Source organism: Hylobates moloch, unplaced genomic scaffold, assembly GCF_009828535.3.
Source record: "Hylobates moloch isolate HMO894 unplaced genomic scaffold, HMol_V3 SCAFFOLD_21, whole genome shotgun sequence".
NCBI lineage: Eukaryota > Metazoa > Chordata > Mammalia > Primates > Hylobatidae > Hylobates > Hylobates moloch.
Genome location: NW_026652296.1, coordinates 10,996,455 through 11,008,140, shown reverse-complemented (window position 1 = coordinate 11,008,140; position 11,686 = coordinate 10,996,455). Strand labels below are relative to the sequence as shown.

The window sequence follows — 11,686 nt, the reverse complement described above, 5'->3', positions numbered from 1 at the left end:
TGGAGAAAGTCATACTATCTTTTTTTTTTGAAACGGAGCCTCTCTCTATCGCCCAGGCTGGAGTGCAGTGGTGAGATCTCAGCTCACTGCAACCTCTGCCCTCAGGGTTCAAGCAATTCACATGTCTCAGCCTCCCAAGTAGCTAGGATTACAGATGCCCGTCACCATGACCAGCTACTTTTTCTGGAGACCGAGTTTTGCTCAGTCTCCCAGGCTGGAGTGCAGTGGCATCATCTCAGCTCACTGCAACCTCCGCCTTCTGAGTTCAAGTGATTCTCCTGCCTTAGCCTCCCGAGTAGCTGAGATTACAGGTATGTGCCACCATGCCGAGCTAATTTTTGTATTATTACTAGAGATGGGGTTTCACCATGTTGGCCAGGCTGGTCTCGAACTCCTGATCTCAGGTGATCCACCTGCCTCAGCCTCCCAAAGTGCTGGGATTACAGGTGTGAGCCACCGCACCCGGCCGCTAACTTTTGTATTTTTAGTAGAATGGGATTTTGCCATGTTGGCCAGGCTGGTTTTGAACTCCTGACCTCAAGTGATCTGCCCATCTCGGCCTCCAAAGTGTTGGCATTACAGGCGTGAGCCGCCACACCTGGCCTGTCAATATTGTTTTAATGATGGTTGCTCCTTCTCAGGCTGTCCTCACATACTTTTTTTTTCTTTTAGACAGGTTCTGGTTCTGTCACCTCAGCCTCCTGAGTAGCTGACATTATAGGTGTGTGCCACGAGCTTGGCTAACTTATTTATTGTTTTGTAGAGATGGGAGTCTCACTATGTTGCCCAGGCTCATCTCAAATACTCCTGGCCTCAAGCATTCCTTCCACCTCAGCCTCCCAAACGGCTAGGATTACAGGCGTGAGCCACCACACCCAGCCCTCCCTCATACATTCAAATGGCCAACTCCCTTGGCTTCTTCAAGTCTTTGCTTAAATGCCACCTTCTCAGGAAGTCATTTTCTGAACACTCTATTAAAAATTGCAACCTGCCCCCAAACATATCTTGCACTCACCGTCCCTCTCTCTGCTTAAATTTTCTCCATAGCACTCATACCATCTAACATGCTGTGCATTTACTTGTTTATTTTTATTTTTTTGAGACAGGGTCTCACTCTGTTGCCCAGGCTGGAGTGCAGTAGTGTGATCATGGTTCATTGTAACCTCTGTCTCCTGGACTCAAGCAATCCTCTCACCTTAGCCTCCCAAGTAGCTGGTACCACAAGTGTGCATCATCACACCTGGCTAATTTTTGTATTTTTTGTACAGAAGGGGTTTTGCCATGTTGACCAGGCTCGTCTCAAACTCCTGGGTTCCAGCGATCCACCCGCCTCAGCCTCCCAAAGTGCTGAGATTATAAGTGAACCATCACGCTGGGCAACTTATTTATTTATTTTCTGTTTCCCTCTACTAATAAATCAGCTCCAGGAGTGCAGGGACCTTGTCTGTTTTCTACACATATGCATTCCCAGCACCTAGTACAGTGCCTAGCAGGTACATGAATGAATGAATGAATGAATCCATGCATGCATGAATGAAGTATCTTTGTACAAACCATGAACCATGTACATGTTAGGTGCCTACAACTTGTCGTTTGAATTAATGGATAAAAGAACAGACAAGGCGCGGTGGCTCACGCCTGCAATCCCAGCACTTTGGGAGGCCGAGGTGGGCAGATCACCTGAGGTTGGGAGTTCAAGACCAGCCTGACTAACATGGAGAAACCCTGTCTCTACTGAAAATAGAAAATTAGCCAGGCGTGGTGGCGCATGCCTGTAATCCCAGCTTGGGAAGCTGAGACAGGAGAATCGCTTGAACCTGGGAGGCGGAGGTTGCAGCGAGCAGAGATCGTGCCACTGCACTCCAGCCTGGGCAACAAGAGCGAAACTCCGTCTCAAAAAAAAAAAAAGAAAGAAAGAAAGAACAGACAGCACCAACCCTCCTTGTAAGTTCAATATGAGGTTGATCTGAAGCTGCCGCCCAAGGCTACTGATCGAAATATCCTTCTAAACAAGTCTGTCCCACCGTCCCGGCGTCTGATAACATGGACAGTCAGGCTGGCTGGCACCAGACTGGACCCGGATGAAGGAATGGAATCAGGCCACATTACAGGGGCAAGAGGAGCCTTGTGGCCAGGGGCTCTAGGGGTCAGCAGCAAGTCATGCATCTGAAGAGGAAGTTGATTGCTGTACCTCAAGCTGAAACAGAAACTGCGGTGGCTAGCAAGGAAGTGTCCCCACCTGTGCCCCTCAGCCCCTCGGCCATTGCCGGCTTCCAACAGACCACAGAGACTTTTGGGGGGAAACTTTTTTATTGAAGTGTAACAGACATACAGAAAAGAGCACAAATAAGGAAAGTGCACAGGGGAGTGATGGCTCGATACATTTTCACAAAGGCATCACAGCGGGGTAACCAGCCCCCAGCACAAGGAACAGAACATTCCCCGCCCCGGAGAAGCTCCCTTCAAGTCTTTCCCATCCTCAGCAATAACCGTTACCCTGATTCCAACAGCAGTGACAATTTTTGCCGTTTTTTGAACTTGATGAAATGGCAGCACATAACACGTATTCTTTTGTGTAAGACTTACTTACTACAAACTTTGTATGTTTGTAGCAACAGCCTTTTGACCCTGTCTCTTCCTCCATGCCCTCAAAGAGAAAAAGGAACCTAATAATAACACAAAATAAAGCAAAAGAATACTTGCTTGACTGGTTTAAATGTGCCATCTGGCTGGGCACGGTAGCTCATGCCCGTAATCCCAACACTTTTGGAGGCCGAGGCGGGTGGATCACTTGAGGTCAGGATTTTGAGACTAGCCTGGCAAACATGGTGAAACCCCATCTCTACTAAAAATACAAAAATTAGCCGGGCATAGTGGTGGGCACTTGTAATCCCAGCTACTCGGGAGACTGAGGCAGGAAAATCGCTTGAACCTGGGAGGCGGAGGTTGCAGTGAGCAGAGATCATGCCACTGCACTCCAGCCTGGATGACAGAGGGAGACTCCATCTCTCAAAAAAATAAAAGAAAATAAAATAAAAGTGCCATCCATCCTTTCACGCTTCAACCACCCAGTGGGCTGGAACTGTTACTGCTTCCATTTCAAAGATTGGGAGGCTGAGGCACAGAGAGGTTAAATAATTTGCTCAGCCAGGAAGTGAAGTTCTGTATTTAAAGCCAGGGCTCTCTCTGATCTCCAAGCTCATATTCTAACCCAGCATACACTCCTTATCAATAAAATGACCATGTATTGAACACCCTCTTCGGACTGAATACTATGCTTCAGCTTTATGTCCATGGTCTTATTTGATTTTCCCAGGCCTTGGTGAGTAATATACCATTATCCTTGCTTAGCAAATGATGAAAGCAGGGTTCAGAGAGGTTAAGGAGCTTTCCTAACGTCATACAGCCCAGGAAGGCATGAAATAAAAATTTAAACTCTATTTTATTGATTCCAAAGTCCAGTGCAGAACGATATCAGTACCCAGCATTTATGCACATCTTTCAAATATACCTTCTGAGGCCCTGCAGGGTGGCTCATGACTGTAATCCCAGCACTTTGGGAGGCCAAGGTGGGTGGATCACTTGAGGTCAGGAGTTCAAGACTAGCCTGGCCAATATGGTGAAACCCCGTTTCTATTAAAACTACAAAAATTAGCCGGGTGTGGTGGCACATGCCTGTAATCCCAGTTACTTGGGAGGCTGAAGCAGGAGAATTGCTTAAACCCCGGAGGCAGAGGTTGCAGTGAGCTGAGATTGCACCACTGTACTCCAGCCTGGGCAACAGAGCAAGATTCTGTCTCAACAAAAACAAATATTCTGTCTCAACAAAAACAAACAAACAAAAACGAATATACCTTCTGAGTTTTTCAAAAAAGAGAACAACAATAGCAGTTACCTTTTATGGAGCATCTCAGAGTCAGATGCTTTGGTCAAAGATTGCAAATGATCCCTTAATGTGTGTTCTTGCCTTCTCTCTCCTAGTAAGAATATACCTGATTTTTAGCTTGGCACATGGCTTCCCATGGCTTTACTACCTATCTCAGCCTTCCTTGCAACTAGGGGTAGCCACATGACTGACTTATAGCCAGTGAAGAACTGTTCCCCGACATGCCCACATGGCTCATGTCAACCCCAGCATTACATCATTTGTTTAACCTCTCAGTTTCTCTGTCTTGGAAATAGGGATTAAAATATTTATTTAGGCCGGGCGCGGTGGCTCAAGCCTGTAATCCCAGCACTTTGGGAAGCCGAGGCGGGCGGATCACGAGGTCAGGAGATCGAGACCATCCTGGCTAACACGGTGAAACCCCCTCTCTACTAAAAATACAAAAAAATTAGCCGGGCGTGTTGGCGGGCGCCTGTAGTCCCAGCTACTCGGGAGGCTGAGGCAGGAGAATGGCGTGAACCCGGGAGGCGGAGCTTGCAGTGAGCTGAGATCGCGCCACTGCACTCTAGCCTGGGGGACAGAGAAAGACTCCGTCTCAAAAAAAAAAATTAAAAATAAATAAATAAATAAATAAATATTTATTTAAGCCAGGTGTGGCTGAGGTGAGAGGATCACTTGAAGCCAGGAGTTTGAGACCAGCCTGGGCCACACAGTGAGACCCCTGCATTTACAAAACAATTTTTAAAAAAACTTAGCTGGGCATGGTGGCGTGTGCCTGTAGCCCCAGCTACTCAGGAGGCTGAGGTGGGAGGATTACTTAAGGCTGAGAGGCTGAGGCTGCAGTGAGCCTTGATTGCGCCATTGTGCTGCAGCCTGGATGACAGAGCAAGACCCCATCTCAACATACGTATATACATCTATCTATCTATCTATCTATCTATCTATCTATAGCTATATCTGTCTCATCTCTCTCTCTCTCTCTCTCTATATATATATATATATATGTTCTTTTTTTTTTTAATTTAACAAAAGCAGGAAGTAGACAGACAGTGGGTGGTTCATGCCAGTAATCCCAGCACTTTGGGAGGCCAAGGCGGGAGGACTGATTGAAGCCAAGAGTTTGAGACCAGCCTGGGCAATATAGTAAGACCCCTATCTCTACAGAAAGTTAAAAAAAAAAAAAAATCAGCTGGGTGTGGTGGTATATGCCTGTAGTCCCAGCTTCTTCACATCACTGCACTCCAGCCTGGGCAATACAGCATAACCTGTCTCTTAAAAACAAAAAAACAGGAATATATGTATTAGAGTCACCTTGAGTGTGGATTGGGAGAAGAAGCTAGGACAGGAAGGATACTAATGGGTTTGTGTTGGGTAAACAAACCCTGTTTATTGGGAGACCACCTGCTCCAGGAGAAAAGACACCAGGTGAAGACAGGAAGCTGGGTGCTGCTAACTGAATGAGCTGGGACAAGGCCCTTCCCCTACCTGGGGATAGATAATAAAAAATATTTTATTGTGTATTTTTAAGGTAGTAGTTCCTTGTCTGCAGAGTGGGGATTTAGATTACATCTATCCTTTTGGTTGTGTCTACTCACTATGAATTCCCCTATCATAACAGCACCCTAATTTCTCTGGGAGCCCCCTTCTTTACTCCCTGTCCATGTGAAAGGCATGCAGCACTAACTTTATCCTTGGTTCCAGGAAGGCCAAATGCTCCATGCTGGCCAATCAGCACCCCTCATTTCTCTGCCCATAGGGATTGGCTCAGAAATGGGCACCTGCCCCAAGTGGACCAGTGAGTTATCCCTCAGGTTTTTGCTGGGATTGTTTTGCTTCTGCTGTGCTAGGCCAGTGTGAAGAGGGTCTGAAGCTCAAAGGTAGCCACCATTGTGAGAGTGAAAGACTGAGCCCTGATAACTTATGAGCCCCCTGAATCCAGCTGTACCTGAAGGCAGCTGCATATTCCTGAACATGTTATTCTCCTTGAGTCAATATGGTTCCTCTTTGTTGTTTTTTTGTTTTTTGTTTTTGAAATGGAGTCTCGCTGTCACCCAGGCTAGAGTGCAGTGGCACCATCTTAGCTCACTGCAACCTCCACCTCCCGGGTTCAAGCAATTCTCCTGCTTCAGCCTCCTGAGTAGCTGGGACTACAGGCACGTATCACCATGCCCAGCTAATTTTTTTTGAATTTTTAGTAGGAACAGGATTTTGTCATGTTGGCCGGGCTGGCCTTGAACTCCTGACCTCAAGTGATCCACCTGTCTTGGCCTCCCAAAGTGCTGGGATTACAGGCATGAGCCACTGCGCCCATCCTCAATATGGTTCCTCCTTGGACTTAAGTCACTGTAGCAGATGACATGGCTTCTGTGTCCATATCCCTTTGGGATTCATCCTTTTGACCCACAGTGAGTGGATGGCTTCCAATTTCCACACCTATGCTTGCAGCCTGAGGGCTTTGCTCTCATATATGCTCTGCATACACAGTCTGAGAATGCTGGGGGCTTCACCCTCCCCTACAAGCAGCCCTTAACCAATGAATGACAGGGGCTGGTGGATAAATGTCCCCGCTCCCTTGCCCTTCACCTGGATAATTCTGAGGTGTATTGCATGCTGTGTCCCAGAGTTCCCCAGCAGGGTCGAGCCTCAGCTGCTCAGAGTGATAACCTGCTCAGTAACTTACCTTCAATTGGCTTCTTTCCCTTCCCTGTCCTACTTCCTCCCCGACCAGAGCTTCCTGGGGTCATTTCTCAAGTAAACGATTTAATATCTGCACACAAATCCTTGTCTCAGATCTGCTTCTGCAGGAAACCAACCTAAACATTTCCTAAGATTGGTTTTCTGTCACGCACAGCTAAAGCTGCTCTGGCAGACACATGGTTCAAGCATTCTTTTAAAATATTTGCCTCATAACTGTATTTTTCCAGCCTGCTTTTCAGCTCAAAGGAAGTATATGCACTGTGAGTTGACTTATCAGTGTGCATAGCAGAAAGGGACCCAGTAAGAGAAAGCCCCCTGAGAGGCCCTGGGACAGCTGAGTGATCCACCCTGGCTGCCTCCTCTCCACCTCATTCGCACACACTAACCTTCCCCAAGCTTCTTCATTCAAAGGCTCCTAGCCAGCCCCCCCACCTGCCTTAGGAGATAACCCCAGTTCCTTCCTCGGATTCTTTCATCTGCAAGGCCTCAGTGTTCTGTCCGGCCAGTGATAAGGACGTTCGACGTCATTTTCCTGTCCCTGACCTTTGAAAGAAACCTACCCATCCGGGGCTTGTGATGTAGACTCAGACTGAGATGTTCCATCTTGGGGATATAATCAGTGGGAAAGAGAGAGATTCCCAAGAGGTCATCATTCATTCATTCATTCATTTAACAAATATTTATGGAGTGCTTGGGCAAGGAATTCTAAATTGTAGAGTCAACTAGAGCCAGCTTAAGCAGAAAGGGATTTTTTTTTTTTTTTTTTTTTTTCTGAGAGGGAGTCTTGTCGCCCAGGCTGGACTGCAGTGGCTCAACCTCAGCTCACTGCAACCTCCGGCTCCAGGGCTCAAGCGATTCTCCTGCCTCAGCCTCCCGAGTAGCTGGGATTACAGGTATGCACCACCACGCCTGGCTAATTTTTTGTATTTTTAATAGAGATGGGGTTTCACCATGTTAGCCAGGCTGGTCTCAAACTCCTGGCCTCAAGTGATCCACCTGCCTCGGCCTTCCAAAGTGCTGGAATTACAGGCATAAGCCACCGTGCCTGGCCCACAAAGGGATTTATGAAAGGTAGGAAGTAACCTAGATGTTAAATAGCCACAAATGGTACAGCCAGGAGCATCAATGCCAGGAGCAACACTCACCTTCACTGCTGAACTGTTCTAATCAAAATATCACTGCTGCTGCTGCCACCCTCTCCCCCAACTCAGGACCCAGGTAGCTAGAGACAGGCTGCTAGAACTGCCCTATGCTTCCCCAGAAGGACCAGATACCTCTCCCACTGTGCTTGCCAGAAGACTCCACCACTTGGCATCCTGCTTGCTTCTGTCTCCAAGGCTTACTAGGGGAACCCAGATCACATAAGGCACTCTTGCTGCAAAGAAATCTTAGAAATGTAGTTTTTCTCTGTCTGGCCTTTACAGTATAGGAGGTCACACTAAAGGGGACTGGGATAGGTGAGTGAGCCAATCTGTAGTGTCTGCTGTAGGCTCACAACAATGATAAAGTCAGGGCTGGGCCCAGTGGCTCATGCCTGTAATCTCAGCACTTTGGGAGACCAATGTGGGAGGATCCCTTGAGGCCAGGAGTTTGAGACCAGCCTAGGTAACAGAGGGAGACCACCCCATCTCTACCAAAAAGAAAAAAATTAAGTGGTGGTGCATGCCTGTAGTCCCAGGCTGAGGAGGAAGGATTGCTTAAGCCCAGGAGTTCGAGGCTACGGTGAGCTACGATCGCGCCACTGTACTCCAGCCTGCTCTAAAAAAGAAAAATTAAAATAAAAAAAATTAATGATAAAATCAGAAGAGTCCCCTGCTTTCCAGGAGCTCACCGTTGAGAGGGGAATATCAACACCAAGCAATTCCAGGAGGGAGAGCATTCCAAAAGGGAAATTATAGGCAGTTACAAACACATAGACCAAGAAAACTCAACCTATTCTAACAGGACCTCCTGAAAGAGGTGCCATTGTACATGATGTGTGAAGGTGTTTAGAGGCTAACCAGGCAAAAGAAGGGCAGGAGGGAACAGCACTTCAGACAGGGGAAAGTCTCATATGCAAAGGTCCAGTGGCAGGGAAGGTGAGGGGTGCAGGAGGAAGTGAGAGAAGGCCACTTCTCTCTGACCGGAGAACAGAGAACATGGGGAACAGAGGGAAGGAAGAGGGGCGGTAAGGGAATAGACCGTGACCTTGTAGTCCACAATGTGGAATTCAAACTGTCTCCTAAGGCCAGTGGTGACCACTGAAGGCTTATGAGTAAGGCAGTGACATAATAGCAACTGCTAATATTTATTTATTTATTATTTTGAGACAGAGTTTCGCTCAGGCTGGAGTGCAATGGTGTGATTTCGGCTCACTACAACCTCTGCCTCCCAGGTTCAAGCGATTCTCCTGCCTCAGCCTCCCAAGTAGCTAGGATTACAGGAGCCTGCCACCATGCCCAGCTAATTTTTTATATTTTTAGTAGAGATGGGGTTTCACCATGTTGGCCAATCTGGCTTTGAACTCCTGACCTCAGATAATCCCCCCACCTTGGCCTCCCAAAGTGCTGGGATTACAGGTGTGAGCCACCGTGCCCTGCCTGCTGATATTTGTTGACCACTTATTCAGTGCCAGACTTTTTTCTAAGCTGCTAACATGTATCATTTAGTATGTATTTGCAACAACCCTGTAAGTAAGGTTCTCCAGACCATGAGCAAATTACTCAGCCATTCTGTGCCTCAGTTTCCTCATATGCACAATGGGAGTAATCATAGAACCTACCACAAAGAGTTAGTATGAGGATTACAACGAGTGCTTGGCACATGGGAAATGCTGTGTATGTATTAGCTTTTGCTACTATTATTCCCATTTTATAGATGAAAAAGCGGAAGCCCAGAGAAATGAATCAGTTTGTCTGAGGTCACACAGCTAATGCTAATAAGGCATAGAATGAACAGAACAGGTGTGGCGAAGGTGGAAGTGCTGGTGGGCATGGAGAAGCCACATCTTAATCCTAGGAGTGATGGAAGTGTGGACCACCCATTGGGACCCACATGGCCAGCCTAGGTCATGCCAGTTCTTAAATATTTCATTATCACCCCTGTTATTACTACATATATGACATTGTTTGGTGGATTTAATATTTACACAAACGGTATCATACTAAATGTTAACTTCTGCAAGTTCCTTTTCTCACTCAACGTTATCGTATGTTTAAAATCTGTTTAGATCTAGTTCATTCATTTTATTTTCTTTTTTTAGAGATGGGGTGTCACTATGTTGGCCAGTCTGGTCTTGAAATCCTGGGCTCAAGTGAGCCTCCTACCTTGGCTTCCCAAAATGTTGGGATGACAGGCGTGAGCCACTGTGCCCAGCCATTCATTCATTGTTTTTTTTGAGACAGAGTCTCGCTCTGTCACCCAGGCTGGAGGGCAGTGGTGTGAACTCGGCTCACTGCAACCTCTGCCTCCTGGGTTCAAGCGATTCTGCCTCAGCCTCCTGAGTAGCTGGGACTACAGGCACTTGGCACCACACCTGGCTAATTTTGTATTTTTAATAGAGACGGGGTTTCACCATGTTGGCCAGGCTAGTCTCAAACTCCTGACCTCTCAGGTGATCCACCTGCCTTGGCCTCCCAAAGTGTTGGGATTACAGGCGTGAGCCATGCCATTCATTGATTTGAATTGCTCACTAGTACTCCTTTACAGGAACACGTCATGGTCTCCTTGCCCACTATCCCATGGATGCCTATTTAGTCCATTGCACTGTGGACCCATTATAGGCAAAGCTGCCACACCCAACTTTGAATATGTTGGAGCTTCTCTAGGGTGAATACCAGGAAGTGGGATCACTGGTCTCAGGGTTCATATGTTTCAATCGCCAAGCAGCAGTGCATGAAGAGTTCTTGTTTCTGCACTTCCTTACCGATGAAAATAATACCTCCACCCCACATGACACTTACTATGTGCCAGGCACCCTTCTAAACATCTAACATGAAATAACTCATTTAACCTCTCAAAAAACTTTGAGGTGGGGTACTATCATCATCTCCACTAGACAGATGGAGAATGAAGACACAGAGAGGTCAAATAACTAGCCCAAGGTCACTCAGCTAGGAATAGTAGAGCATGGCATGAACCCAGAGAGGCTGGTTCCAGAGCCTGGGCTGTTCATCACTCTTGTAGGCCTTGGAATTTTCTGCTTTTCAAGTTGCTGCCAGTTCATGGCTGTGAAATGTCTTTAAGTGCTCTAACTTGCATCGCCTGCTTAGAAGGGACCTTGAGGATCTTTCCATCCATTTATTGGCCAATCAAGCATCCTCTTCAGAAAAATGCCTCTTTCTAGCCTTGGCTGTCCCTGAGTTTCTGACCTTTTCTGCAAGTATGCCTGGAGGCCAGGACTTGGGGCAGGGCCTGATACAGTGAGGGCACTTGGTAAAAATGTACCAGACTCAGCCAGGCATGGTGGCTCATGCCTGTAATCTCAGCATTTTGGAAGGCTGAAGCAGGCAGATTGCTTGAGCCCAGGAGTTCAAAACCAGACTGGTCAGTGTAGTAAGACCCCATCTCTACAAAATAAAAATTAAAAATTAGCTGGGTGTGGCGGCACATGCTTGTAGTCCCAGCTACTCAGGAGGCCTCTGAGATGGGAGGATGGCTTGAGCCCAAGAGGTCGAGGCTGCTGTGAGCTATGATTGTACCACAGCACTCCAGCCTGAGTGACAGGGTGAGACCTTGTCTTTGAAAAAAAAAAAAAATGTGCTCGCTTTGGCAGCACATATACTAAAATTGGAACAATACAGAGATTAGCATGGCCCCTGTGCAAGAATGACATATAAATTTGTGAGGTGTTCGATATACAAAAAAAAGTGCCAGACTGACTGGTGGTGTCTCTCACGTCTCTCACCCTCTCTTCCTCCCGGGAGGCCAATGGTGATGAATAAAGCTTCTGCTTAAGTCACTGGCCCACATCTGTGCTGTGCTGGGCATGCACAGTGGCCCTCTTGCCTCAAGCTCATTTCCTCTTCTGTGATCTGACCCTAATCTAGTTCATGATCTGACCTCATCTCCTTCGACTCTCCTTGTTTCTTGTTTCTCATGAACCCCACTGGCTGTCCTCCTGTC

General features: G+C 47.1%; 1 non-coding gene across 1 annotated transcript; it reads left to right on the top strand.

Moving 5' to 3' along the window:
- Window positions 1-11,320: 11,320 nt before the first annotated feature.
- Window positions 11,321-11,424, top strand: LOC116461597 (U6 spliceosomal RNA). The gene has a single exon (XR_004246129.1). It is a non-coding gene; the product is annotated as a U6 spliceosomal RNA (small nuclear RNA).
- The last annotated feature ends 262 nt before the right edge of the window (window positions 11,425-11,686 follow it).